This window comes from Gekko japonicus, unplaced genomic scaffold (genome assembly GCF_001447785.1).
Source record: "Gekko japonicus isolate JY-2015 unplaced genomic scaffold, Gekko_japonicus_V1.1 scaffold1132, whole genome shotgun sequence".
Lineage (NCBI taxonomy): Eukaryota > Metazoa > Chordata > Lepidosauria > Squamata > Gekkonidae > Gekko > Gekko japonicus.
Genome location: NW_015170310.1, coordinates 274,387 through 301,655, shown reverse-complemented (window position 1 = coordinate 301,655; position 27,269 = coordinate 274,387). Strand labels below are relative to the sequence as shown.

General features: G+C 48.6%; 1 protein-coding gene across 4 annotated transcripts in view; it reads right to left on the bottom strand.

Moving 5' to 3' along the window:
* The window catches only part of CELF2 (CUGBP, Elav-like family member 2), a 468,221-nt gene that overhangs the window by 258,160 nt on the left and 182,792 nt on the right, over positions 1-27,269 (bottom strand). The window lies entirely within an intron of this gene.

The window sequence follows — 27,269 nt, the reverse complement described above, 5'->3', positions numbered from 1 at the left end:
CACATGGTATGTTGGACTGCACAATGACCGCGGTCCGGAACTTTTGAATTTGCGAGCATTCATGTGGGCGCTGCGGGCGAGGTTTGAAGATGTCAACGCGAGCCAAAGAGCTAAAGCGTTTCTCCGCACCTACCGCCAGAATAAGAAGTCGGTTCGCGAGTACACACTGGAATTCCACAAGCAGGCAGCAAAGCTCCGAGACTACCCTGATCATATATTGGCTGAGATGTATCGATTGGGACTCAACGCAGACATCCGAGAAACGGTTCTGAAGACTGTCAATCCTGTCTCCCTGATGGCCTGGACCCAGGAAGCTGAAAATGCAGAGGATCGGCTCACCACCATCAAACTCGACTTGGCTGCTACGACCAACAGACCCGCCGCTGCCAGTGCCTCCAGACCCAAGACTCAACGCCTGTCGGAATCGGCACGAGAACTACGTATGAAGATGGGGCTCTGTCTCAAGTGCGGGGAGAAGGGGCATTTCGCTGTGGATTGTGGCAGCCGTCAGGTAAAAGACAAGCCGCCTACTCCAAGCCCGAAGACACCGCTGACGGGGAAGAAGGGGATGGCTAAACCGCGTTTCTCCAAAGCTCTGCAGGCGGCCCAAGGCCTGGAGGGAATCGAACCGTCTGCTGCCGAGTCAGAAGAGGAGGTGGTGGCTGAAACGGCGGAAAACGACAACGGCCTGTTGTGAGAGGCGCAAAACGACACGGCCATTCTAGCTCTGCGCCCAAGGTGGTGAGAGAAACCCCTTCCCTGTTTTTCGTGACTGTCTCGTTAATGAATCCGCTCCTGGGGACCCACGTTAGGGTGAGAGCGTTGATTGATTCTGGGTGTGGGAGGGATCTCATCAGCCCTAGAGTGTTATTGGCACTGGAAGCGGGGATAGTCCCCTTGAAGTCTCCCATCATTTTTACCCAAATGGATGGGGCACCCATGGAACCTTGTACACACGAGACTATGGCTTTGCGGTTGGGGGCTGGCGATCATTGGGAATCCAGATCCTTCATTGTTACCCCTAAATCGCAGTTTGACTTAGTACTGGGGAGTCCCTGGTTGTTTACCCATGACCCTTACATCTTGTGGGAAGAAGGGGTTGTCAAATTTGTGTCGGCTAAATGTGTAGATCACTGCTGGTTGGACTCGTGGGGGGACCAGCCGACCGCACAGTTCCCCTGCGGCGCTTTGCAGCCGGAAGAGTTAGCTTCTTTGCCTCGAGAGTATAGAGACTTGGCGAAAGTGTTTGGCGAAGATGAAGCTAACGAATTGCCCCCCCATCGCTCTACTGACTGTGCTATTGAACTTTTGCCTGACTGTAAATTACCTAAAGGTAAAATCTATGCGATGGGGCCGGCTGAGAAAGTTGAACTGCGGAACTTTATTGATAAAAACCTAGCCCGAGGTTTCATTCGCCCGGCTTCCTCCCCTTTCGCCGCGCCTGTACTTTTCCGAAAGAAGAAAGACGGGGGGCTTAGATTGTGCACTGATTATAGGGGTCTGAACGCTGTTTCTTTGTCCAATGCCTACCCCCTCCCGCTAATCAAGGACTTGGTAGCTGAGGCCACCAAGGGCAAAATCTTCTCGAAACTTGACCTCCGAGATGCATATTTCCGTGTGCGCATTCGGGAGGGGGATGAAAGTAAGACTGCATTTAATACCCCTTTGGGGCAGTTTGAGTACCTCGTTATGCCCTTCGGGCTTCAAGGGGCTCCGGGGGTCTTCATGAACCTAATCAATGAGGTCCTACATGAGTTCTTGTTCAAAGGAGTGGTCCTTTACCTTGATGACGTGTTGCTGTACTCTCAGGACCTCCCGTCGCATATTAAATTGGTGCGCCAGGTCCTTAAGCGACTTTATGAACACCACCTGTTTGCAAAGCTGTCAAAATGTGAATTCCACAAGACATGCATTGACTTTTTGGGTTATCGCATCTCTGGGGGGAAGGTGGAAATGGACCCTGCTAAAATACAGGCTGTACTTGACTGGGAACCCCCCAGGACCCGCAAACAATTGCAAATGTTCCTCGGATTCGCCAATTTTTATAGAAATTTCATCCAGAATTTCGCTCAAATTGCCCTTCCTCTGACTGATTTGCTAAAGACCAAGGGGAAGGGGTTTGATGCTACGAAACCAGGCGCCCCGCTTAAATGGTCCCCTGCTTGCGCAGAGGCTTTTGAGAAACTTAAACTGATGTTCACATCTGAGCCAGTGCTAGCGCGCCCTGATGAAACTAAAAAATTCATTGTCCAAACTGATGCCTCGGATGTGGCAATGGGGGCCGCTATTTTGCAAGAAGGGGAAGATGGTCGTTTACACCCCCTCGCATTTGTGTCTAAAAAGTTTTCTGACGCTGAACGAAACTGGGGGATTTGGGAGAAGGAGGCGTCGGCTATCCGGCTGGCTCTCTCCACTTGGAGGCAGTGGTTGGAGGGGGCGCAACTGCCATTTGAAGTCTGGACTGACCATAAAAATCTGGAAATGCTGAAATCCCCCCGTTCTCTCAACGCTAAACAACTTCGTTGGGCGGACTTCTTTGCTAAGTTTCGATTCACTCTTCGTCATTTCCCTGGGACGGCTAATTCCCTGGCTGACGCGCTCTCACGCCTCCCACAACATGACAGTCAGCGTGAAATCATCATGGACTCTGTTTTTTCCCCCTCCCACCTGGGGGGGGCTGTGGTCACCCGTGCGCAAGCGCGCTCGATTCCGCGCTCTGATGAAACTTCGCCTTCCCTTTTCCCTGTGGGGGGGGGGCCTGGGTCCAGAAATATGTTTCTGCTTTTACTGATGAAGATAATGCCTCCCTGCGGGCATTGCCGGATTATGTCCGTAGCCCAGAAGGTCTGATTTATTCTGGGGACAAACTGTATGTGCCTATTTCAATGAGGAGGGAAGTGATGGATTCTGCTCATGGTTCCAGACTGGCAGGACATTGGAGTTTTGTTAAATCACTGCAACTCATCCGCAGACAGTTTTGGTGGCCACACATGCGCAAAGACCTATTGACTTTTGTTCGATCCTGTCAGACCTGTGCCTTAACTAAACCCAGGGGGGGCAAGCCTCCCGGTCTTCTGCAACCACTCCCTACTCCATCGAGGCCTTGGGAAGTGGTGTCCATGGACTTTATTACTGATCTCCCTGTGAGCAAAGGGAACACTGTTATTTGGGTGGTTGTTGATTTATTTTCTAAGCAAGCTCATTTTGTGCCTTTTCCTTCCTTGCCTACAGCTCAGAGGTTGGCGAAATCGTTTATGTCTCACGTGGTGAAAATTCATCAATTACCTGCTAAATTAATTTCTGACAGGGGGACCCAATTTGTTTCTAAGTTTTGGAGGGAACTTCTTTCCATTTTAGGGGTGGAACAAGGGCTCAGCAGCGCGTATCATCCTGAGACTGACGGACAAACAGAACGAGTTAATCAGACCCTGGAGCAATATCTTCGTTGTTTTACTAATTATCAACAAAATGATTGGTGTGAATTGTTGCCTCTTGCTGAATATTGTTATAACAACACTGTCCATAGCTCCACGGGCATGTCTCCTTATAAAGCTGTTTCTGGTTACGACAGCCCCCCCTCCCTTTCCTGGAGGGGATGGGCCAACGTCCTGTGGGGGATGCTGATACATGGTGTATGTCCTTGCAAAATGCATGGCCTCTGCTATGCCAAACGCTTGACGCAGCCAAGGCTGCTTACAAGACCCAGGCAGACAAGGGTAGGGTGGTGGGGTTTGATCTGAAACCTGGGGATCTTGTGTATGTCTCGACCAAGAACATTAAGATGCTGCGACCTAGCAGGAAATTGGGGTGGAAGTTCATTGGTCCATTCAAAGTGCGTAAAGTCATAAATAATGTGGCGGTTGATGTTGTTTTGCCTAAGAATTTACGTGCTCTGCATTCTGTTTTTCACATGAGCCTGTTGAAGAAGGATCCTGGCCCGTCTCCCTGGAGACCAGCAGTTACTCCTCCTCCACCTGTCATTTTGGAAGGGGATGAACATTTTGAGATCGCTGATATCCTTGATTGTAAATTGAAACGTGGTAAACTCTGGTACCTTATCGAATGGGTTGATTTCGGTCCCCAGCACCGCGAATGGGTGGAAGAAGGGGATATTCGGGCCCCTTACCTGATCCGTAGTTTCCACAAGAGGTTCCCGGACAAACCGGGAGGTCTCCCGCCCAGCCCGGGAGATCTCCCGCCCGACCCGGGAGGTGTGTTTTAAGTGTATTTTAAGGGGGGCAGTATGTCAGCAAGCTGCCATTCTGTTTTCTGTGACCTCTGTGTACATATCCTTACCCTGTTGCACCCGGCTTGTTTCTACTATCCTGCTTCTGTGCTGGAATGCCTAAGATAACTACTGGTGGATGTGTGTGGGAGAAGATGCTGTAATGCTTGCCTATTGCTATCTCATGAGAACTGCACCTGTGTTTTGTCTGATGTTCTGCCTGGTTCCCATGGACTGGGCGCGCAACCGTTTCATTAGCCCGCCAGCGGGAATATTATTCATTGGATATGTATCTGTTTGAATTTACTTTATTATGCTCGCCCTACCTGTGTATCCCCAGTTCTAACAAAGAACGTGTTTGAGTATGTCTTCAACGCTTTGAAATAAATTTTGCTTTTCTTGAAAACGTGGATTTATTCTCGATGCTTGGGGATCCAACAGCGACCACCAAGGAAGGCTCTGCAGAGGAAGGCCATGGCAAACCACCTCTGCTTCTCACTTGCCTTGAAAGCCCCTTGCTGGGGTCACCATAAGGCTTGGATGAGAGACCACCAAAAAAGGCTCTGCAGAGGAAGGCCATGGAAAACCACCTCTGCTTCTCTTGCCTTGGAAGTCCCTTGTGGTGGTTACAATAAGGCTTGGATGAGCGACCACCAAGGAAGGCTCTGCAGAGGAAAGCAATGGCAAAACACCTCTGCTTCTCACTTGCCTTGGAAGTACCTTGCTGTGGTCACCGTAAGGCTTGGATGAGCGACCACCAAGGAAGACTCTGCAGAGGAAGGCCATGGCAAACCACCTCTGCTTCTCACTTGCCTTGGAAGTCCCTTGCTGTGGTCACCATAAGGCTTGGATGAGAGACCACCAAGGAAGGCTCTGCAGAGGAAGGCCATGGCAAACCACCTCAGTTGCCTGGAAAGCCTCTTGCTGGGGTCACCATAAGGCTTGGGTGAGAGACCACCAAGGAAAGCTCTGCAGAGGAAGGCAATGGCTAACCACCTGTGCTTCTCACTTGCCTTGAAAGCCCCTTGCTGGGGTCACCATAACTCAGTTGTGGGTGTCCATAGGTTTATCCATGTAACACTGTTTCCTCATGCTTGTCCTGAATTATTTTTTTCATTGGATTTATCTAAAATGCTTTTTTAAAATCCCACATCCACACAAAAATCTTACCCAAGAAAAAAAATATTTTTTTTAAAAAAATATTGAGCATTACACATTATTATACCCATTATTCTATAAATAATAAATACAATAAAATAATAAAATAATACATTAATAATAAATTGTCTTAATTTTTAAAAATATATTATATATTAAATTAAGATAATTAATATCCTAACAATCTCGGCAATAAAATATGCCGTATAAAAATTTACAGGAGGTAAATCAGATGGGATTAAAACCCACTCAAAGTGGGTAAGAAGTTTGAAAGCCTGGGTGAAGGGAAATGCTTTCACTTGGCCCCTGAAAGCCAATGAGGTTGGCAGCAAGAGAGCTTCTAGGAGAGGGCATCTTGTAACCGTGGAACCACCACTAAGGAGTCCATTGCACTCCCTGGCTGCTTCTGTGAAATAGGGCACTGTTAGAAGGGTTCATAGTGAAGGACAGTACAGGAGAACACATTCCATTAAAGCCAATCCATGTACGGCTTTAAAGATGGACATAGGGTTGCCAACCTCCAGGTGGCACCTGGAGATCTCCCGCTATCACAACAGTTCTCCAGATGACAGAGATCAGTTCACCTGGAAAGAATGGCTTGCTTCTGTGTAGTAACCCTGGACTTCCATGGTGGTCTCCCACCCTGCTTAGCTTCCAAGACCTGCTGAGATTGGGATAGCCTGGGACATCCAGGTCAGGTCTACTGTAATGTATTCAGCCTGACATGCCCGGACTTGCCCGGGGTGGCCAGGCACAAACTGTCCGTAGCTTGAGTCGAAAGACAAAGGATCCGAAGGATCCTAGCCGGCCCAATCAAAGGGCTAGCTTTCCAGCCGGGAGACCAATGGTCACCCGGTTACTGTAAATAGCCTATTGGGAGTAGGGGGTGTGTTTATGGGTACTTGGTGGCGGGTTTTCTGAACGCATATAAACCGGCCTGCGAGCTGGTCCGTTGTCTTTGTCCTGAACTAAATAAAGGTATGCTTAGCTGAAATCACTCTCCATCCGTATACTTTTCATCTACGATCCCTATATCCTTAATGTATGAACAAAACAGTATAAAAAACACTGGACATCTCACAAGAACATAAGAGAAGCCAATGCTGGATTAGGCCAATGGCCCATCCAGTCCAACACTCTGTCACACAGTGGCCAGAAATACCAGGTGCCACCAGGAGGTCCACCAGTGGGGCCAGGACACTAGAAGCCCTCCCATTGTTGCCCCCCCAAACACCAAGAGATCACAGGACAGACTAACACAAAGTGGTGATCAGTATTTCCCTGGACGCATAAGAAAGAACATAAGAACATAAGCGTTGCCAATGTTGGATCAGGCCAAAGGCCCATCCAGTCCAACACTCTGTATCACACAGTGGCCAAAAATACCAGTGCCATCAGGAGGTCCACCAGTGGGGCCAGGACACTAGAAACCCTCCCATTGTTGCCCCCCCCCCCAGCACCAAGAATACACAGCAATACTTGCCCCAGGCTGAGAGTTCCTATCTATACCTTGCTCCATATGTTTATCTAATTCCCATACTTGTAGCTGCCACCACCAACACTCTCCTCTCGCAAGGAAACAAATCCTTTAGTGACTTTCCTTGAAAACGCTTATCGCTTTGGGAAATTGCAAATTCTATCAGCCGCAAACACGGCCCAGGAATAAAAAATAAACCACCAGGAACTTTGAAATTCCCGGATCAGCTTCTGAATCATTAACTCAAAACAGGAAGCAACTGCGAGGCTCCCTTTGGCTGACCGCTCATGGCTTCGGGCACATTCCTCCTCCCCGTTTCAAACCCTGCCAGCTTGACTTCTGCAACCCCCTCCCCGGCTTTTCTTCATCACAGCAAGCCGGCGAAGGGGGGGGGGCAAGCCACTCTCGGAGCCGATTAGAGAATTATGTTAATATCGTTTTACAATCCTGGCGACGGCCGCTGCCCGAGAAACAACCCCGGACCCAAAAATGCCAGAAGCGGTAAGGTCAAAACAAATCCGTTAGAAATTAGCTTCTTCATTAGAGGCTGGCAACAGAGAGAGCAACAAACTCTGATCAGATGGCGGCCAAGACACACAAGCCAAAAAATATGATTTCGGGAAAGAAAATCCAACTGCATTTCCATGACACCTGGAACTGTTCATTTTTCAAGAGCCATCTATTTTTTTCCTTGCACACCTTGGCATTTGCGGCTTGGCACTGTGGGTGTTCTGGGATTAGGGGAGGAGCAGAGACATCTTATCCCAGGCCCATAGCTACAGCGGGGCATCTCGGGGCTTGGCCCCCTCACTTAGCGCCAAGCCCCCCCCCAATGGACATCCAGCCCAGGCACTCCCTTGGGAGTGTGTGCAGGGTGCCCCATGACTTATTTAAAGGCCTCCTAAACTAAAAAATCCTGGCTACGGGCCTGTCTTCTCCAGAGTCACTCCATTCTACAGCCCACCAAAGCCAACAAGTTTAGACCAGGGTGAACCCGCATCAGATTACGCAGGTAACATCTTGACCGTTGTGGCTGTGGCCAGTGTCAGCATACTCCGAAGTGGAGCAGCTGCCCTGGGCTTAGGCCTTCTGGTGGGCCTAGGCCTTCTCCTCACAAGTCTCTTCAGATGCCTGCAAACACACCCTTCCACTGCCTGCTTGTGTTTTTACCCCTTGTGTGCCTAACTGCAGATGCAGCCTAGAGCTGCAGGAGGAGGACATGTGGGTGTTCATAAGAACATCAGAGAAGCCATGCTGGGTCAGGCCAGTGGCCCATCCAGTGCAACACTCCGTGTCACACAGTGGCCCAAACCCAGGTGCCATCAGGAGGTTCACCAGCAGGACCAGAACTCCAGAAGCCCTCCCCCTGTTGCTCCCTCCCAAGCACCCAGAATACAGAGCATCACTGCCCCAGACAGAATGTTCCATCTATAAGAACATAAGAGAAGCCATGTTGGATCAGGCCAATGCCCCATCCAGTCCTACACTGTCGCACAGTGGTCAAAACCCAGGTGCCATCAGGAGGTCCACCAGCAGGGCCAGAACTCCAGAAGCCCTCACACTGTTGCCCCCCCAAGCAGCAAGAACACACAGCAACACTGCCCCAGACACAGTGTTTCATCCATTAGAACATAAGAGAAGCGATGTTGGATCAGGCCAATGGCCCATCCAGTCCAACACTCTGTATCACACAGTGGCCAAAACCCAGGTGCCATAAGGAGGTCCACCAGCGGGTCCATGGCCATGACAGTTCTAGCTGCACCCAGAACCACAGGGAAAAGGTGTGCAGGCAATAGGGATGCCAGTCTCCACGTGGGACCTGGGGAATCCACCAGAATTTCAGGTCCTCTCCAGACTACAGAGATCAGTTCCTCTGGAAAATATGGATGTTTTGGATGATGGACTCTGTGGCAGTGGGATACAATGCCCTTTCTTCCCTTGAACCCATCTCTAAATCCCCAGACATAAGAATATAAGAGAAGCCATGTTGGATCAGGCCAATAGCGCCTCCAATCCAACACTCTGTTTCACACAGGGACCAAAACCCAGGTGCCATCAGGAGGTCCACCAGCAGGGCCATAAGAACATAAGAGAAGCCATGCCGGATCAGGCCAATGGTCCATCCAGTCCAACACTCTGTGTCACACAGTGGCCAAAACCCAAGTGCCATCTGGTGGTCCACCAGTAGGACCATAAGAACATAAGAGAAGCCATGCCAGATCAGGCCAATGGTCCATCCAGTCCAACACTCTGTGTCATACAGGGGCCAAAACCCAGGGGCCATCAGGAGGTCCACCAGCAGGGCCTTGTTAGTGGTGGGAGAGCTTGCAAGTGGACAGGAGAATGACAATGAAGCAAGTCAGGGCACATGATTTGGTGGGCAAGAAGAGGGGCCTGGTCATGGGCACAGGGGGGCCCTTGAGTACTCTCTGTCCACCCCCACCCCTTAAACGTGGAACCAACCCTAGTCGAGGGAACCAGAGAAAGAAAATGTGGGACAGACAAAGGTGCTTCGAAGTTGGTAGCATCAAGATGAGAATTACTTAGGAAAAAGTGTTTGGCTGGCAAGTGGCCTCGTGCCGCTGCGGCTGCTGGCTTGGCAGCACTTTTTCTCCTGTTCCCCCATTTGGCACAGGGATTGGCACAGTCCCTGCATGGATTGCTGGTGGCAGACGCCCTGAGTCAGCAGCTGTGTTTCTGCTAATTTTACTACCTAGTAAGGTTTGCAGCCTGAAAGCCAAGGTGGCCCTCTGAACAGGGTGCCAGAGGAGGATGGACCGACCCAGGAGTCCCAGGCCAGACATTTTGTTGGCCTAACCCACCTAACAGAGCTGTTGTGAAAAAAGGAAGGAGGGAGAGGCCCATCCAGCTCATCAAGAACAGTATTGTCCACTCAGACTGGCAGCAGCTTTTCAGAGTCTTAGGTAGAGATCTTGCATCACCTACAATTTGATCCTTTAAACTGGAAAAGGGGATTGAACCTGGGACCTTCTGCAAGCCAAGCAGATGCTCTTCCATTGAGCCACAGCCCCACTTCATGGCACTCCAGGGTCTCAGGCTGAGGTCTTTCCCATCACCTACTGCCTGGTCCTTTTAAACTGGAGATGCTGGGGATTGAACCTGGGACCTTCTGCAAGCCAAGCAGATGCTCTTCCATTGAGCCACAGCCCCACTTCATGGCACTCCAGGGTCTCAGGCTGAGGTCTTTCCCATCACCTACTGCCTGGTCCTTTTAAACTGGAGATGCTGGGGATTGAACCTGGGACCTTCTGCAAGCCAAGCAGATGCTCTACCTCTGAGCCGCAGCCCCTCCCACCGGTCCTTTCAAAACTCCCCGCCGCTCTTTAACTATGTGTTCCATAAACAAAATGGGAGGGCGGCTCTTGATTACCGCAATTTGTGAGCATGTGATAGCTGTGCTTGATGTTCCTCTTCCTCACACAAGAAGGGGCTGTGGGGAACAGGGGCAGAGTGCACAGGAGGGCCCCAGTCCAGTCCAGTCCAGTCCAGCAGTTTTGGTGAAGACTGATCTCAAGGAGCAAGCATTGTGCAAGAACATTCTCATCCTGAGATCTTGGAAAGTCACAGTCATGTTGTCCCCAGTGGGGAGGGGCTGTGGCTCAGTGGCAGAGCCTCTGCCTGGCATGCAGAAGGTCAAAGGTTCAATCCCCCAGCGTCTCCAGTTTAAAGGATCAAATGGTGATATGAAAGATCTCTACCTAAGACTCTGAAGAGCTGCTGCCAGCCTGGGTAGACAATACTGTCCTTGATGGGCCAATGGTCTGATTATTAGGCGGCTGCATGTATTCTCATGTACATACCCTCTTGAAGCACTCTACCATGCTCAAAATACACATGAACACACATGATGCTGCCTTCTGTCCATCAAGGTCTGTATTGTCCACTCAGACTGGCAGCTGCTTCCAAGCTGATCCTTTCACCTGGAGATGCCGGGGACTGAACCTGGGACCTTCTGTGCACCAAGCAGATGTTCTACAACTGGGCCACTGCCCCTCCCCTAAATCGGAGTGACTACAGGGTGTTTTTCCCCCTACAAACAGATTTATTTTCCATCTTCACCAAAGCAGGCTTCTTTCTTCAAAAGGGAAAATTATGTTAAAAATGAAAAGCCTTTCTTTCTTTTTCTTTTTTTAAAAAACACACTTAAATAAGGCAAGGAGTATTTTTTTTAAAAAAAGAAATGTACTTCTGCTTTTTATTCCTAGTCCTCGCCCCATCAAAAACTGTCAACAAAAGCATACTGATTGAAAGCATTTCCTTTGCTGACAGTTTTCGTCGCTTTCCCCTTTTTAAAGGCAGCCTGTTTCCCTCTAACTGACTTCTCTCTCGTTCTTTACTTCCTTTTATGACAAACCAGGATATTTTTTTTTAAATGAAGAGCTGGATTTCCAAATTTTATAACAGATTTATAATTTTGAGAGACCTAAGAACACCAGATTTTTTCTCTCCTTTATTTATTTTTAAACCAAGATTATCGGGATAATGGTGGCCTTTTTTTAAAGGGAGGGACCAAAACAAAACTGGAGTCCTCTTCTTGATTGGGTCACTGAGCAAGCCTGACCTGGGAGCTTTTACAAGTAGGAGTGGCACCAACGACTTTGTTTTGACCTCAGTAAATGAATTATTCTTTATCTCTCTGCTGTGGGGGGGGGGCAACAGTGGGAGGGCTTCTAGTGTCCTGGCCGCACTGATGGACCTCCTGATGGCACCTGGTATTTTTGGCCACTGTGTGACACAGAGTGTGTTGAACTGGATAGGCTGTTGGCCTGATCCGACATGGGCTTCTCTTATGTTCTTATAGATGGAACTCTCAGTCTGGGGCAAGTGATGCTCTGTCTTCTTGGTGCTTGGGGGGGGCAACAGTGGGAGGGCTTCTAGTGTCTTGGCCCCACTGCTGGACCTCCTGAGGGCACCTGGTATTTTTGGCCACTGTGTGACACAGATTGTTGGACTGGAGGGGCCATTGGCCTGATCCAACATTGGCTTCTCTTACTGACCCTCAGTATGCCTCAAGATTAACACTGGGGTTGCCAAATGCAGGTTGGGAAATCCATAGAGATTTGGGGGTGGAGCCTGGGGAGGGTGCAGTGTGGGGAAGAGAGAGGACTCAGTGAGGCATAATACCGTGAAGTCAACTTTCCAAAGCAGACTTTTTATCCTTGGGAAGTGATCTGGAGATCAGTTGTAATTCCAGGAGACCTCCAGGCCCCATCTGGAGTTTGGAAACCCCAAGGATGAGGACATAACCTGTCACTGGCTGCCAGGGCCATGGCTCAATGGAAGAGCCTCTGCTTTGGGTGCAGAAGGCCCCAGGTTCAATCCCCGTCATCTCCAGTTAAAAGGACCAGGTGGTAGGTGATGTGAAAAGCCTCTGCCTGAGACCCTGGAGAGCGGCTGCCAGTCTGAGTAGACAAGAATGACCCTGGTGGACTGATAAAGAGCCTCTGCTTGGCATGCAGAAGGTCCCCGGTTCAATCCCCGGCATCTCCAGTTAAAAAGGACCAGGCAGTAGGTGCTGTGAAAGACCTCTGCCTGAGGGCCTGGAGAGCCACTGCCAGTCAAGAGTTAGACAAGACTGACTTTGATGGACCAAGGGTCTGATTCCGTAGAAAGCAGTTTCATGTGTGGCCCATCTCTGCTCAAGAGTTTTCTAGCTTGTGATGATGCTTGCCTTCTCCGTTGGCCAAAGGAGGGCACAGGTAGAACCCCATCGCTTTTTATACACAGCACTTCCTTAACCCTGCAACCTCTTGGTACCATCTAGCCCAACACTCTGTCACACAGTGGCCAAAAATACCAGGTGCCATCAGGAGGTCCAGCAGTGGGGCCGGGACACTAGAATCCCTGCCACTCTTCCCCCCCCCCCAAGCACCAAGAATACAGAGCATCCCTTGCCCCAGACAGAGAGTTCCTATCTATACCTTAGCTAATTGCCACTGATGGACCTCTGCTCCATAGGTTTATCTAATTCATTCTTGAAGCCGTCCATGCTTGTAGCTGCCACCACCTCCTGTGGCAGTGAAGTCCATGCGTTAATCACTCTTTGGGTGAAGAAGGACTTCTTTTTATCCGTTCTAACCTGACTGCACCGCAATTTCATTGGGTGCCCACGAGTTCTTGTATTGTGAGCACTCTACCATGCTCAAAAAACACATGAAAACACGTGATGCTGCCTTATACTGACCATGGGTCCATCAAGGTCTGTATTGTCTACTCAGACTGGCAGCTGCTTTCCAGCTGATTCTTCGAACTGGAGATGCCGGGTACTGAACCTGGGACCTTCTGTGTGCCGAGGAGACGCTCTACTACTGAGCCGCTGCCCCTCCCCTAAATCGGAGTGACTACAGGGCTATTTTTTCCCTCTCCAACCAGATTTATTTTCCATCTTAAGCAGGCTTCTTTCTTCAAAGGGAAAATTATGTTAAAAATGAAAAGCCATTCTTTAAAAAAAAACACCCTTAAATAAGGCAAGGAGTACTTTTTAAAAAGAAATGCTCTTCTGCTTTTTATTCCTATTTCTCTCCCTGTTGAAAACTGTCAACAAAAGCATACTGATTGAAAGAATTTCCTTTGCTGACAGTTTTTGTCGCTTCCCCCCCCTTTTAAGGCAGTCCGCTTCTCTCTTCCCGACTTCTTTCTTTTTCTTTACTTCCCTTTATGACAAACCAGTTTTTTTTTTTAAAGAAGAGTTGGATTTGCAAGTCTTATAACAAATTTCTAATTTCAAGAGACCTAAGGACACCAGCATCCCCATCACCTTTATTTATCTATTTTTGAACCAAAATTCTCTGGATAGCGGTGGCTTTTTAAAAAAAAGGATGAGGGGGACCAAAACAAAACATCTGGCGCGGAGAATACAGATGATCGTTTGTTTATATCTTTCTCTCTCTGTCTAACTGCCTTTTCCAAACATAGCCAGATGGAGCCTTTCAAAATCAAATTAATTTCAGATTAATTCACTCTGGACCAGCGCCAGTTCCTTGACTCGGTGCTTTGAGGCACTATCTAAATTGATTTACAGTCATGAACTTCAAAGAGCTCAAGTCCTTAGGTATAAAAGGAGGAAATAAGTACAGTCTTCTTGCAGGATGTGTGTGTGGGGAAAACCCATACATTGTCCCTGTAAAACTGGAAGCGATCAGGGCTCTCCCTTTTACCAGCTGTGAATGCCTTTTTACAGGTGTCTACCTCCCTCATCCCACAGGGGTTTTAATCCAGCATTGGAGTCTGATTAATAGCCTTCTTGGTGGTGGTGTTGTAACCTGCCCTTGGGATACAGAAGGATTATATTACAGCCCGATGGGATTTCGTCCCAGAGCAGAATGGAATACAGCAGAACAGAGTGCAACTATCCTACATACCTAATCTAGAATAATGCTTTCTTCTTCTTCTTCTTCTTCTTAGTGGAGGGCGGGGTATAAATCCAATCTCCTCCACCTCCTCCACCTCCTCCTCCTCCTTCTCCTCCTTATTATTATTATTATTATTATTATTATTATTATTATTATTATTCTGAATTGTCACAGTCAGATCTTCTTCATCTTCTTCTTGATATTTGACTAGTTGATGGCAGTGTTCCCTCTAAGCTGAGTTAGGGTGAGCTAGCTCACAGTTTTTTTAGCCTCCGGTTCGCACATTTTTGTCTCAGCTCAGGAAGGCTGGCTCCAGAGCAAACTGATTTATGCAGCAGCCGAATCGCTCACTCACAACTTTAATGCCAGTAGCTCACAAAGTAGAATTTCTGCTCACAGGACTCCACAGGTTAGAGGGAACATTAGTCGATGGTGTTCTGGAATTCGAGATCTAGCCAAGTGCCTGGGAACTGCAGATGCATCTTCGCAGGATTCTTGCTGTTCCAAGCAACGCTGTCTTCTGGAGCAGAGCTGGTGATATTTGCTCAATGCCCAGACTGTCCAAGTGTTTCTCTGTAGAAGGGCACCATTTTGGGGATTCCTGCTCTACTGTCTGAACAGTCGTAAAGGAAAGCAAGAAAGGCAGGAACTTTTGACAGCCTCACTGGTAAGTGGATTCACGGCGGGACAGCACCCGCGTCTTGAACCGAGCCCAGAAATGAACAGGCAAAAATGAATTTGTTACAGGAAACGGCCAATATGCTCACATTGGCTTAATCTGGACCAGCGACAAGGGCAGCCCCATGTAAGGCTAATTACAGTAGTCAAGCCACAAGGGTTAGTCTACCAATGGTTTACTCTACCACTGAGCCATGGCTTCACCCCCCTTATCACCTGCGATCCATAAACCAAGTTCAGACATGTGGATCTTTAAAAGACAATCACCCTAAATATGTATTCTTTTGAACTGGATCCGAATTACTCCAGTTCATCCACTTACCCCTGTTAATCCTAATTCCCCTCCTCGTATAAATACCTAAACTGCAGTTTTGATATAAGGACAGGCAATAAGCATAAAATATCATGAATTCTCAAGTATGAACTCAAAAAATATCCAGCCAAGTAAATTTGGCCATTCTCTCTCTCTGTCTCTCTGTCTCTTTCTGTCTCTCGGTCTCTCTCTGTCTCTCTCTGTCTCTCTCTGTCTCTCTCTGTCTCTCTCTGTCAGAATACCTTTCACCCTTTGACTTGTTCCCACAACAGTTTGTTCTTCTTCTACAAAGATATAACAGTCAGCTCTGAAAAATGGTAAGAAAAATGTCAGGCAGTGATAACCGTGTTAATGAAGCCTCGCTGACAAACAGCAATAACCTTCTCGTGAAAGGCACATTTCTGCTAAGGCACGCCCAACTAGTCCAAGGAAAGAGTGTGCTGGCATTAAAGTTATTACATCCAATAATAAAAGAGGCTGACATTGATGTCGATGACAAAATTGGCACATTGGGGCCACACACAGACAAGGTGAGTGTCGCTCTACCTACTCGGACGAAGATTCAGAAGACCTAATTTCAGAATCCCTCTCCTGCCATGAAGTTCACTGGGAGACCTTGGGATACTCACTCCACCTACCCTACCCTACAGGGTTGTTGTTATGAGGATAAAACGGGAAAAGGAGAATCATAGAGCAGGAAGGGACCTCCAGGATCATCTAGTCCAACCCCCTGCACAATGCAGGACATTCAGAAATACTCCCCCCACACACATACACGCAGTGACCCCTGCTCTGTGCCCGCAAGATGGCAAAAAACCTCCAGGATCCCCGGCCAAACTGGCCTGGAGAAAAATTGCTTCCTGACCCCAAAGTGGCGATCAACATTTCCCTGGGCATGTAAGAAAGGGCCACAAGTACTAAGCACTGATGCAACCCTACCTCTCATGATCTGCCTAAGTTCACAGAACCAGGAGTGCTGTCAGATGGCTATCTAGGCTCTGTTTGAAAACCTCCACAGAAGGAGGGCCCACCACCTCCCGAGGAAGCCTGTGAAAGACCTAATGAGAACTAGGAACACCCCCCCCCCAGCTCCTTGGAGGGACAGGCATGCACTAGATAGACATGTCTGAATGACCCATCAGCAATTTCAGTCTGCCAAATGTCAATACAACACTTGTCAAAGGAGACAGTTCAAACATTTGGTTGGGCCCCCGAGTGTACAGGAATCCTGTGGTCAGCCACGCACCCTTACAGAAGTGATAATGGCTCTTAAACTGAAGGTGGTACCCGTAAGGTGGTATTCCTGAGGCAGGGAGTTCCAAAGGAGACAGTGACCTCTGAACCGGCCCTGATTCCTATTGATGCTTTCTGAAACTCCAGTACCAGATGTGCTTTGTTTACAATGCAGAACTCTGGATTATGTATGGGTGGGGGGGAAATCCACAGTTGTTAAGGCAAACAAAGGTTCTGTTCATTTACCAAGAACATTCATTGCAATAATTTTTTTTAAAAGCCCCATCCCAATTTACTAGCTTTCATCAGGTATGAAATCCCACATTTCCACAGAATAGACAGTGCGCTGGCAAGCCCTGCCTGCCGATAACGTTCTATATTTAGCTCCTTGCCTCTCCACGCTCTTTTCAATGCTTCAGCTAGGCCAGCAGGCAGCTAATGCTCTGCAGAGATTCAGATGGGTCTCGTACCAGCTCACAGATCTGGAGGACACTGAGCCCGGTCATGGGTGCCACGATCTCTAGGTCTCTGTACAGCACTGGGTTTGAATCACGTGGCACACGTGTGTATAGACTGATTTTTTTTTAATGGCTCCCATAAGATGGCCGCATTGAAGAGATCGCAGAGGCAGATGGCAGGGAATCTCAGGCCTGATCCAAATATGCAAGGGGGCGGGACGCAGAGCCCAGCAGATTTCCGCTTTGCATTAAAATCCCACGCGAGCAGGAAACTAGTAGCTTCAGGGGAAAGGAGGAGGAGGAGGAGGAGGAGATTGGATTTATACCCCACCCTTCACTACCCAAAGGAGTCTCAGAGTGGCTAACAAACTCCTTTCCCTTCCCCTCCCCACAACAGACACCCTGTGAGGTAGGTGAGGCCAGAGGTCATTTCGTAGAAAAAGAGCTAGGGGAACTCATTAGCATAACTCATTAACATATGCCACACCCCCTGACATCAGGGGCCCGGCGGTGGACCTGCAAGGCCGGCGGGAGTGCAAGGAAGCCCCGCCAAGGCCCTCCCTGGCCCCAGGCAGGCAGGGGTGGGGAGAGGCGGGGAGGAAGCAACTTACCCTCCCTCTTCTCCTGCCTCCTCCTGGCTGAATGAGGGCTGGAAGCGGGGCGGCCGGAAGCGGGGGGCGGGGCTTCGTCATGTGCCCCGCCCCCTGCACCTCACCCGGGAAAACTGCATTCCCCCGCTCCCACCCCCCGAAATGACCTCTGGGTGGGGCTGAGAGAGCGCTTGACAGAACCTGCTCTTCTCGAAGAACAGCTCTTATCAGAACTACGGCTTGCCCAAGGTCATCCAGCCAGGTGCAAGTGGAGGAGTGGCGAATCAAACTCGGTTCTCCCAGAGTAGAGTCCGCGCACTTAACCACTACACCAAACTGGCTCTTTTTAAAAGGCTCTCTCTCCCCTCTTTGTTTGTTGTTGTGCATTCCTATTTGGAGTGAGTATTTAACTCAGGGGGACGTTCCAAAATGTAATCCTCCATCCACAGACAGAAATAACACAGGGCATTCTCAAAGAATCACATAATCCCGGAGTTCGAAGGTGCCATACAGGCCAATGCAGGATCAGCCTAGAGCATCCCTGACAAGCGCTTGTCCAGTCGCTGCTTCTGACAAGCGCTTGTCCAGTCGCTGCTACTGCGAGTAGACAAATGGGTAGGGGGCACCCTCCTCCTGTGAGGTGTGTGGAGGCAACAACGGCGGCGGTGGCAATGACGGTGACAGACATCGGCTGCAGCTATATCCCGGCGGTGAAGGCAGCGTGGCGCGATGCAGCGGTGGCGGCGGCAGCAGTAAGGCCAGAAGGAGCGATCCCTGGTGGCCAGTGGTAACATCAGGCGGCTGTCGGCAGCAGCGAGGCAAAGACGAAGGCGTGCGATGACGTCATCAACAGGCGCGGCAGAGCCAGAAGGACGTGGCCGGGCCGGAAGAGGACGCGTCGTGTGCCAAACCGCCGGAGCGCCAAAGAGGAAACACCAGCCAAGCGAACCACCGGGAAATAAGAGAGCCGAGCTGATACAGAGAAAAAAAGCCTCCACCAGGGTGCCGGTAGGCAGCCCCACCCCAATATAATGTGCCCCTAGTAAGGAACAATGCGCTTAGCACCCCCTGTAAACCGCCCAGAGACCCCTACCAAGGGATTAGGGCGGTATATTAAATCAAAAGTTAAAAAAAAAAAGACTTCCAGGGTGGGGGAGCTCACCACCTCCCTAGGAATCTGATTCCACTGTTGCACAGCTCCGACTGGAAAAAAAAAAAGTTTTTCCTAATATCCAGCCAGTACCTTCCCGCCCTTGATGTAAACCCGTCCTTGCAAGTCCTCTGCTGCCAACAGGAACAGCTCCCTGCTCTCCTCTAAGGGACAGCCCTTCAAATACTTCAAGAGAGCAATCATATACCCCCTCAACCTCCTCTTCTTCAGACTAAACATTCCCAAGTCCCTCAGTTTTTCCTCACAGGGCTTGGTCTCCAGGCCCCCAACCATCCTTGTTGCTCTCCTCTGCACCCACTCCATTCAGTCCTTTCTCCATTCTCTTACTTCCCAAGATCTTAGGGGGAAAAAAAAACCTTGGGGTTTAACCCCCCCTCCCCAAATAATAGCAGCAACACTTTAGTTTTAAGAAACAAATGTCCTCTGAGATCTCAGTGGTACTGTGAGGGTTACTAGGCAACCACAGCAATATTGCCAGCCTTCAAGCCTGAGTTCCTGTTAGTAAAAGGTGGAGAGGGCAGGGCACTTTCCAGGACTCTTTGGGTCTCTCGGTCATCCCAGTTCCCCTCCTCTCTGCAGCAACTGGGAAAGAAGAAATAGTGTGGGAAGGGGGATACAGAGATTGGTTCCATATTTGTACATTCTAAATGTCTATGCTACCACTACCTGCCTAATATCAGACGGTAACTATTTACAGTAGACGCGCCTGGACATAAATATACTCCCCTCTACAGTTCCCTCACAGTACAATTTTCTTTTAAAAGATAAGTCCAATTACACAGATGCTCCTGTCTACACCATTGTAGATCTGAAGACCGAATGCTGCACGCTCAGGCGGGCTCTGCCTTCAAAAGAAACCTTACGACCAATCCCTAATGAGGAGGAAAGATGTCAGCCCGAGACAGGATCCCACAATTCCTTTTGAAACCACTGCACTCCGCCGTGCCTCCCAAAGCCAATTTGCTCTCCCACCAACCTGTCCGGAAGCACATTCTTGCACTGTACGGCTCTCGCTGCTTCCGAACGCAAGGATGGGGGCAATCCGTCTCACTTGGCACTTCGCAGCTCTCTTTCTATCCAGTTAGAGAAATAAAAACCTGTAAGTACAGCTGGTGCAAGCAGGCAGAAGAGAGATGGGGAGTCTTACAATTCATCACAATCCCTGGGGCTTTCGCTGCCGAGCCCGGATGAGCAGGAGAGGGTAGATTCTCTCCAGGGAAGCCGACTGTCATTCTGAAAAGGCCGAGTTGGCACTTCTGAGGGATTTCCTTCCACTCTTCTCATTCTTATCAAATTGGGAAGGGCAGAGGGAAGCCAATGTTTATCTACAGTTGCCAGCCTCCAGACGGGGCCTGGAGATCTCCTGCTTTGACAACTGATCTCCAGCTGAAAGAGATCAGCACCCCTAGAGAAAATGGCTGCTTTGGAGGGCGGGCTCTATGGTGTTGTGCCATGCTGAGGCCCCTCCCCTCCCCCCAGGTTCCAACCCCCAAATTTCCAGGTATTTCCGAGCTCAGAGATGACAACCCTATGTTTATCGCTAGTTAGGGTTGCCAACTCCAGGTTGGGAAATTCTTGGGAGATTTGGGGGTGGAGCCTGGAGAGGGTATAATGCCACAGACTCCACCCTCCAAAGCAGCCATTTTCTCAAGTAGGAACTGATCCCCGTGGTCTGCGGATCAGTTGTCATTCTGGCAACGATGGGAGCAGAAGGGTTTTAAAATGGAAGAATCAGGGGTCATTTCCTGCAGGAGCACACAGGAGCGGAGCTCCGGCAGTAAAGAGCGCCCAAAACAGTCCAGTGGCACCTTCAAGACCAAGTTTTATTCAGGCACAAGCTCTCCCTCCTCTGCAAGGACAGATCTGCACGTCCCCCCCCCCCAATAGCTAGCAATCCAAAACAGTCCAGTGGAGCCTGAGCAGTGGGTGTTGCCTTCTGACACACTTCCGGTGATGTCAGGGGGTGCGGCATATGCAAATGAGTTATGCTAATATGTTATGCTAATGAGCTCCTGCACCTCTTTTTCTACGAAATGACCCCTGGGAAGAATATATATATTTCTAAAACTTCGTGTGGGATCAAAGACGTTAGTGCGCACCCCTCATTTCCTCATGCTGTCTTACTTTCTTCACACATTAAATTAGGCTCTGTTGGGAATAGTTAGACACAAACAGCCCAGCGGTTTCCCAGTAAATAGACGTATCAAGGACATGAGGGAGATTGAGAAACAGAGACAGAGAGAGAGAGAGAGAGAGCCAGACGGATCCGAAAACTGACAGGTACGGAAAGAAGCCTCTGGTGACGTCCCTGCCCAAAAAAAAAATCAGCCTGTCTTTGGAGCTCTAGTTAAAGATCGCTGGTCTGCAGAAGCCACGGTTCCTACGGGGCTGTGTTCCATTAGGTTAGCGTGAAACACATCGTGGTGTATTTGAGAGGCTCAGCTTCTCACATATCGAAAGGTTTAGGAAGGTTAATTGAGGGAAAAACACTAATTTAGAATGACAGCCACCCAGAGGGACAGCAGAACAGAGGCCCGGCTATGAAAACACCGAATAAAGTAACTTACAAAGCCAACTTTCCAACACAACGTGAAACCACAACAACACTGTCCAATCTCTATTCCCCAAACCCAATGATTTTTTTAAATGGAAGTTTCTACCAAGGGTTGCCAACTCCAGGCTGGGAAATGCCTGGATATTTTGGGGGCGGAGTCAGGGGAAGGTGGGGTTCGGGTAGGGGAAGGACCGCAGCAGAGCATATTGCTGTAGAGACCGCCCTCTAAAGCAGCCATTTTCTTCAGGGGAACTGATCCCCAAGGGGTCATTTCGTAGAAAAAGAGGTGCAGGAGCTTATTAGCATAACTCATTAGCATAACTTATTTGCATACGCCACACCCCCTGACATCACCGGAAGTGTGTCAGAAGGCAACACCCACTGCTCAGGCTCCACTGGACTGTTTTGGATTGCTAGCTATTGGGGGGCGGGAACGTGCAGATCTGCCCTCACAGAGGAGGGAGAGCTTGTACCTGAACAAAACTTGGTCTTAAAGGTGCCACTGGACTGTTTTGGACTGGGGGCCCGGGGGGGGGGGCTCTGCAACTTACCTGGCTGCTTCTTGATCTGACTGAGGGCTGCTGGGAGCAGGGGGTGGGGCTTGTTGCATGTGCCCGCCCCCTGGGCTCTTTACTGCCAGAGCTCCACTCCTGTGCGCTCCTGCAGGAAATGACCCCTGCTGATCCCTATCAGCTGGGGATGTGGTAATTCTGGGAGAACTCCAGGCTCCACCTGGAGGCTGGCAAGATTATTTTTAGCTCTCATAATTGTTGAGAAAAGAACAGGTAGGGGGGGGGGAAATCCCCAAACAGCAGGCTCCTTTAAAGAAATAGAGTGACAGATAATAGTTCAAAAGTACTCTATTCCCCAATGGTATGAGTCTTTGTTAATGAAGGTATCGCTTTAAAGGGATAGAACCATTTTCAACAATTGCGTTCAGCAGTTCCAAGATATTGTTTGTTTCCGTCTCCTCAAACTGAATACTCATACGTATTAGATAGCAGATTGGATTTATACCTCACCCTCCGCTACCTGAAGAAGTCTCAGAGTGGCTTACAAACTCCTTTCCCTTCCTCTCCCCACCACAGACACCCTGTGAGGTAGGTGGGGCTGAGAGAGCTCTCGTGAGTACTGCCCTTGAGAGAACAGCTCTGAGAGGACTTGTGACTGACACAAAGTCACAACAGCAAGCTGCACGTGGAGGAATAGGGAACCAAACCCGGTTCTCCCAGATTAGAGCCCGCGCTCCTAACCACTACACCAAAATGGTACTTGAGTTTCCAATATCCTAAGATTTTCTTCATGAAAATAAAATGTAAAAATCTGTGCTACATTATTTATTTATTTATTTATTTATTATATTTATACCCCGCCCATCCTGCAAGCGGGCTCAGGGTGGCTAACACTGTGGTACGATGTACCTAATTGACATACATAAAACTTAAATCTCTATAAAATATCATAGTAAGTACTTTAAAACATAAATTAACAGTTTCTACTAAAGTGCATACAGTGCAACACATTAGATGGCGCGCTTCCAGATCTCATGCTACATTATTACACCTCTCATCATCCTTGCGCCGGAAAGCTTAGCGATATAAAGGACCAGATCTAAGATCCCGGCCTTCACTAGGATCATTGGTGGTAACAGTGGTGGCGGCTCCTATTGGAAAGCCTGGTGGAAGAGCTCCGTCTTGCAGGCCCTGCGGAACTGCAAAAGGTCCCGCAGGGCCCTGATCTCCTCCGGGAGCTCGTTCCACCAGTAGGGAGCTATACATTCTGGCTATACTTATATGGTTGCCAGCCTCCAGGTGGGGCTCAGTGTTCTCCTGGAATTACAGATCATCATCATCACGCATCCGTTCCCCAGCAGGAAATGGTGGCTTCAGAGGGCAAATTCTACGGCATCACATCCCCTATAATATCCCTCCACACTCCACAAATTCTGGTTTCTCAGGATGCCGTTCTCCCTAATCTTCAGGAATTTCCCAAGGCAAAGTTGGCAACAGAAGCCCTGGAATTCCTTGGCGGTCTCCAGTGTTCCCTCTAAGCTGAGTTAGTGTGAGCTAGCTCACAGCTTTTTAGCCTCCATCTTACACATTTTCGTCTCAGCTCAGGAAGGACAGCTCCAGAGCAAACTGATTTATGCAGGAGCCAAATCGCCCGCTCACAACTTTAATGCCGGTAGCTCACGAAGTGGAATTTTTGCTCATAAGACTCCACAGTTTAGAAGGGAACATTGGTGGTCTCTCATCCAAATAAAAACCAGGGCCAACCCTGCCTAGCTTCCAAGACTTGGTGAGATTGGGATAGCGTGCTGCGCCACCCACCCCCCATTGCAAAGGTCTACCCCAAAAGGAAATACTACTTTAAAATGAACTACTACTTAAAAATAAACAGCTTTCAAAAGGGATTAGATAGATTCATAGAGAATACTACTAGCCATGGCGGCTGAGGGGAATCCCAGAGCCGGAAGGCAACATCAGGGGAAGGCCTTGGCCTCTCTGCCCTGTTGTTGGCCGTCCAAAGGAACTGGTTGGCCACTGAGTAAACCGAAAAAAGAAGAAACTGTGAAATAACTGCAATAGAAAATATTTAAATAACGATCACAATTTTCTTATACAAAAATGTGTACAAAAATCTGCATATATAAATGCACAAAGATAGCTGGAAATGGTGAAATTGACGATGATCTCCGGAATGTCCTATCATTTCGATAGTATTCTTCTTTCAACTGATACGTATCAATAATTTCATTAATTTTCACCGATGTATCATAACATGGTTACAAGAGATTCTCTGAAAGAACGTTCCTAGGGCGAAGTGCTTGTATAATGCCAGCAGGGCTCGTCTTATGTTCTTAGGATGCCGAACTAGATGGGCCACTGGGCTGATCCAGCAGGGCTCTTCTTATGTTCTTGGGATGCTGGGCTAGATGGGCCACTGGTCTGATCCAGCAGGGCTCTTCTTATGTTCTTAGGATGCCGAACTAGATGGGCCACTGGTCTGATCCAGCAGGGCTCTTCTTATGTTCTTAGGATGCCGAACTAGATGGGCCACTGGGCTGATCCAGCAGGGCTCTTCTTATGTTCTTAGGATGCCGAACTAGATGGGCCACTGGTCTGATCCAGCAGGGCTCTTCTTATGTTCTTAGGATGCCGAACTAGATGGGCCACTGGTCTGATCCAGCAGGGCTCTTCTTATGTTCTTAGGATGCCGAACTAGATGGGCCACTGGTCTGATCCAGCAGGGCTCTTCTTATGTTCTTAGGATGCCGAACTAGATGGGCCACTGGTCTGATCCAGCAGGGCTCTTCTTATGTTCTTAGGATGCCGAACTAGATGGACCACTGGTCTGATCCAGCAGGGCTCTTCTGATGTTCTTACCCCTGCCAGAGCAGTGTAAACTGCACTGCTAATGTCCTCATTTTACCAGGAAAGGACTACTCAACAACATTTTCTGTTTCCCTGAACCAAAAGCAAGGCCCTGCAGCCAACCTGTCATGTTCAATCATCGTGTCGCACAGATGTACTTAAAACAAAATAACTTTTACAAACACGCCTGTGTCTGCACAAACAGCCACCCCCACCCCGCCAATGGAATCCAGTGAGCTGCAGGCTGGACTTGGACCTTAGAAGGTGAGGTCCAAATCCCAGCTCAGCCACTGGGTCAACTTTGAGCACGTCACACAACCGTGGCGGCTCTCAGTTTTCAAAGTGGGCATAAAAAAACCATCCCTCTCCCCACCAGCACACTTTGAAATTCCAAAAAGTATTAAATACAAAATCCTTCACCCTGCATCCACTCATAAGTCTTTTGAAGTTCCTCTTCCACCACAAAAACAGTGGACACATGAAGCTGCCTTATACAAAATCAGACCGCTGGTCCATCAAGGTCAGTATTGTATACTCAGACTGGCAACAGCTCTCCGGGCTCTCAGGTGGTGGACTTTCACATCACCTCCTGCCTGGTCCTTTTTAACTGGAGACGCCGGGGATTGAACCTGGGACCTTCTGCATGCCAAGCAGAGGCTCTACCACTGAGCCATGGTCCCCTCCCCCATTATCCTACTTCAACACAAATCTAGAAGTTCAAAGTATGGATAATTTACTTAAAGCAGAAAACCTGGCAACGTTCTCCAAAAAACCTAAAGATATTGGCTTGGAGGGTAAAAGAGAAGCGCAAAACGTCCTTTGTCGGAGCACTGAGGAACGGAAATGGCACCCTTGAATACTCGGCTCAGGAGATAGCAAATATTTTTGCAGAATACTACAATACGCTCTATGACAGTAAAAACCCGCAAGAGGTAAGGATTGAGCAATACTTACAATCGGTCCCTACACTACCGTCACTGAGCCAAGAGCATAAAGAACAATTGGATCTGCCAATAAATGCTCAGGAAGTATCGGATACAATCAAACAACTCAAGACCAACAAAGCTGCAGGGCCAGATGGGATACCGTCGGAGTTTTACAAAATGTATAATGAGGTTTTATTGAAACACCTAGTAGACACATGCAATGATATCCTGTTGAATGGAAACCTGCCTAAATCTTGGACGGACGGCTTCATTTCAGTAATACACAAAGAAAACAGAGACCCAACAACCCCAGCATCATATAGACCCATAACTCTGTTAAATCATGACAACAAAATTTTCACTACAATTCTCGCTAACAGAGTCAAAAAGTTCATCCCTGCTTACATCAATGCAGACCAGACCGGTTTTATCCCCAATAGACAAATAACGGATAATATCCGAAGAACCTTAGATGTCATCACATACGGGAGAGCTTCGCAGACAGACTCGTTGATATTAGCATTAGATTTTGAAAAAGCCTTCGATTCGGTGGAAATCCCTTATATTGTATCACTCATCAAGAAAATGGGGTTTGGAGACAACTTTCTCAGAGCATTACAAACGCTATATGCTGAGAATAAAGCCAAAGTACGAGTGAATGGGTTTAGTTCTATGAATGTGACTCTGTCAAGAGGAACCAGACAGGGGTGCCCCTTATCCCCGTTAATCTTTGCTCTAGCAATAGAACCCTTAGCCGAGGAATTGAGAACAACTGATACATTCAGTGGCTTCAAGATAAGGGGACGAGACCACAAGGTAAACCTGTATGCAGATGACCTTACCCTCTACATTACTGATCCGTTGCACTCCATACCGATTATCCACCGCATGCTGACATCTTTCGCAAAAATTTCAGGGTTGCAGACTAACCAAGCTAAGTCCGAAATATACCCAATTAAACTCAGAAAAACGACAGAAGCAAAGATTAAAAGCTCGTTCAAATTCAAGTGGGTTAAGGAAAGCTGGCGACATTTGGGGGTGAATATACCCCTAAACCTAAAAGACCTTCTGAAACACAATTATCTCAACACTTACAACAAAATAAAAACAGACATAGCCAATTGGAACACTCTACAATTAACACTGTCAGATAGACTGCATCTGATCAAGAGCTTTGCACTTCCAAAATTTCTGTTCCTCTTTCGTACTTTACCGATCCCTATCACGAACAAGGATCTGCAGACCTGGCAGAATTCACTGATACGATTCCTCTGGGGAGGGAAGAGGTCAAGAATAAACCAGAACATACTTCACCGACCTGCGGAACTAGGAGGTCTAGACCTCCCTCTACTACGAACGTACCACAAAGCTACAATCATATCCCAGATTGTGCGGATGTTACAATGGGAGCATCAAACCGCGTGGATGCACATAGAAGAGTTATATACTAATCCCTTCGAATTGCATGAAATTTTCTGGATGGCACCGAAACAAAGACCTACTTCAATAAAAAACAATATCCTCCTAAAGACAGCGATCCTCACCTGGGACCGAGAAAGGACACTCTTACCAGAAGGTGTGTCACAGCTGTCAGTGTTTACTCACCAAACTTGGTTTCCGCCGGGTGATATTCAGGGGGATTTCGAAACCTGGACAAAAGCGGGATTCAGAAGACCGATAGATCTTACGTACAAAGGCAAGATCTTAGACAAAATACACTTTGACACAAAAATTGGAAC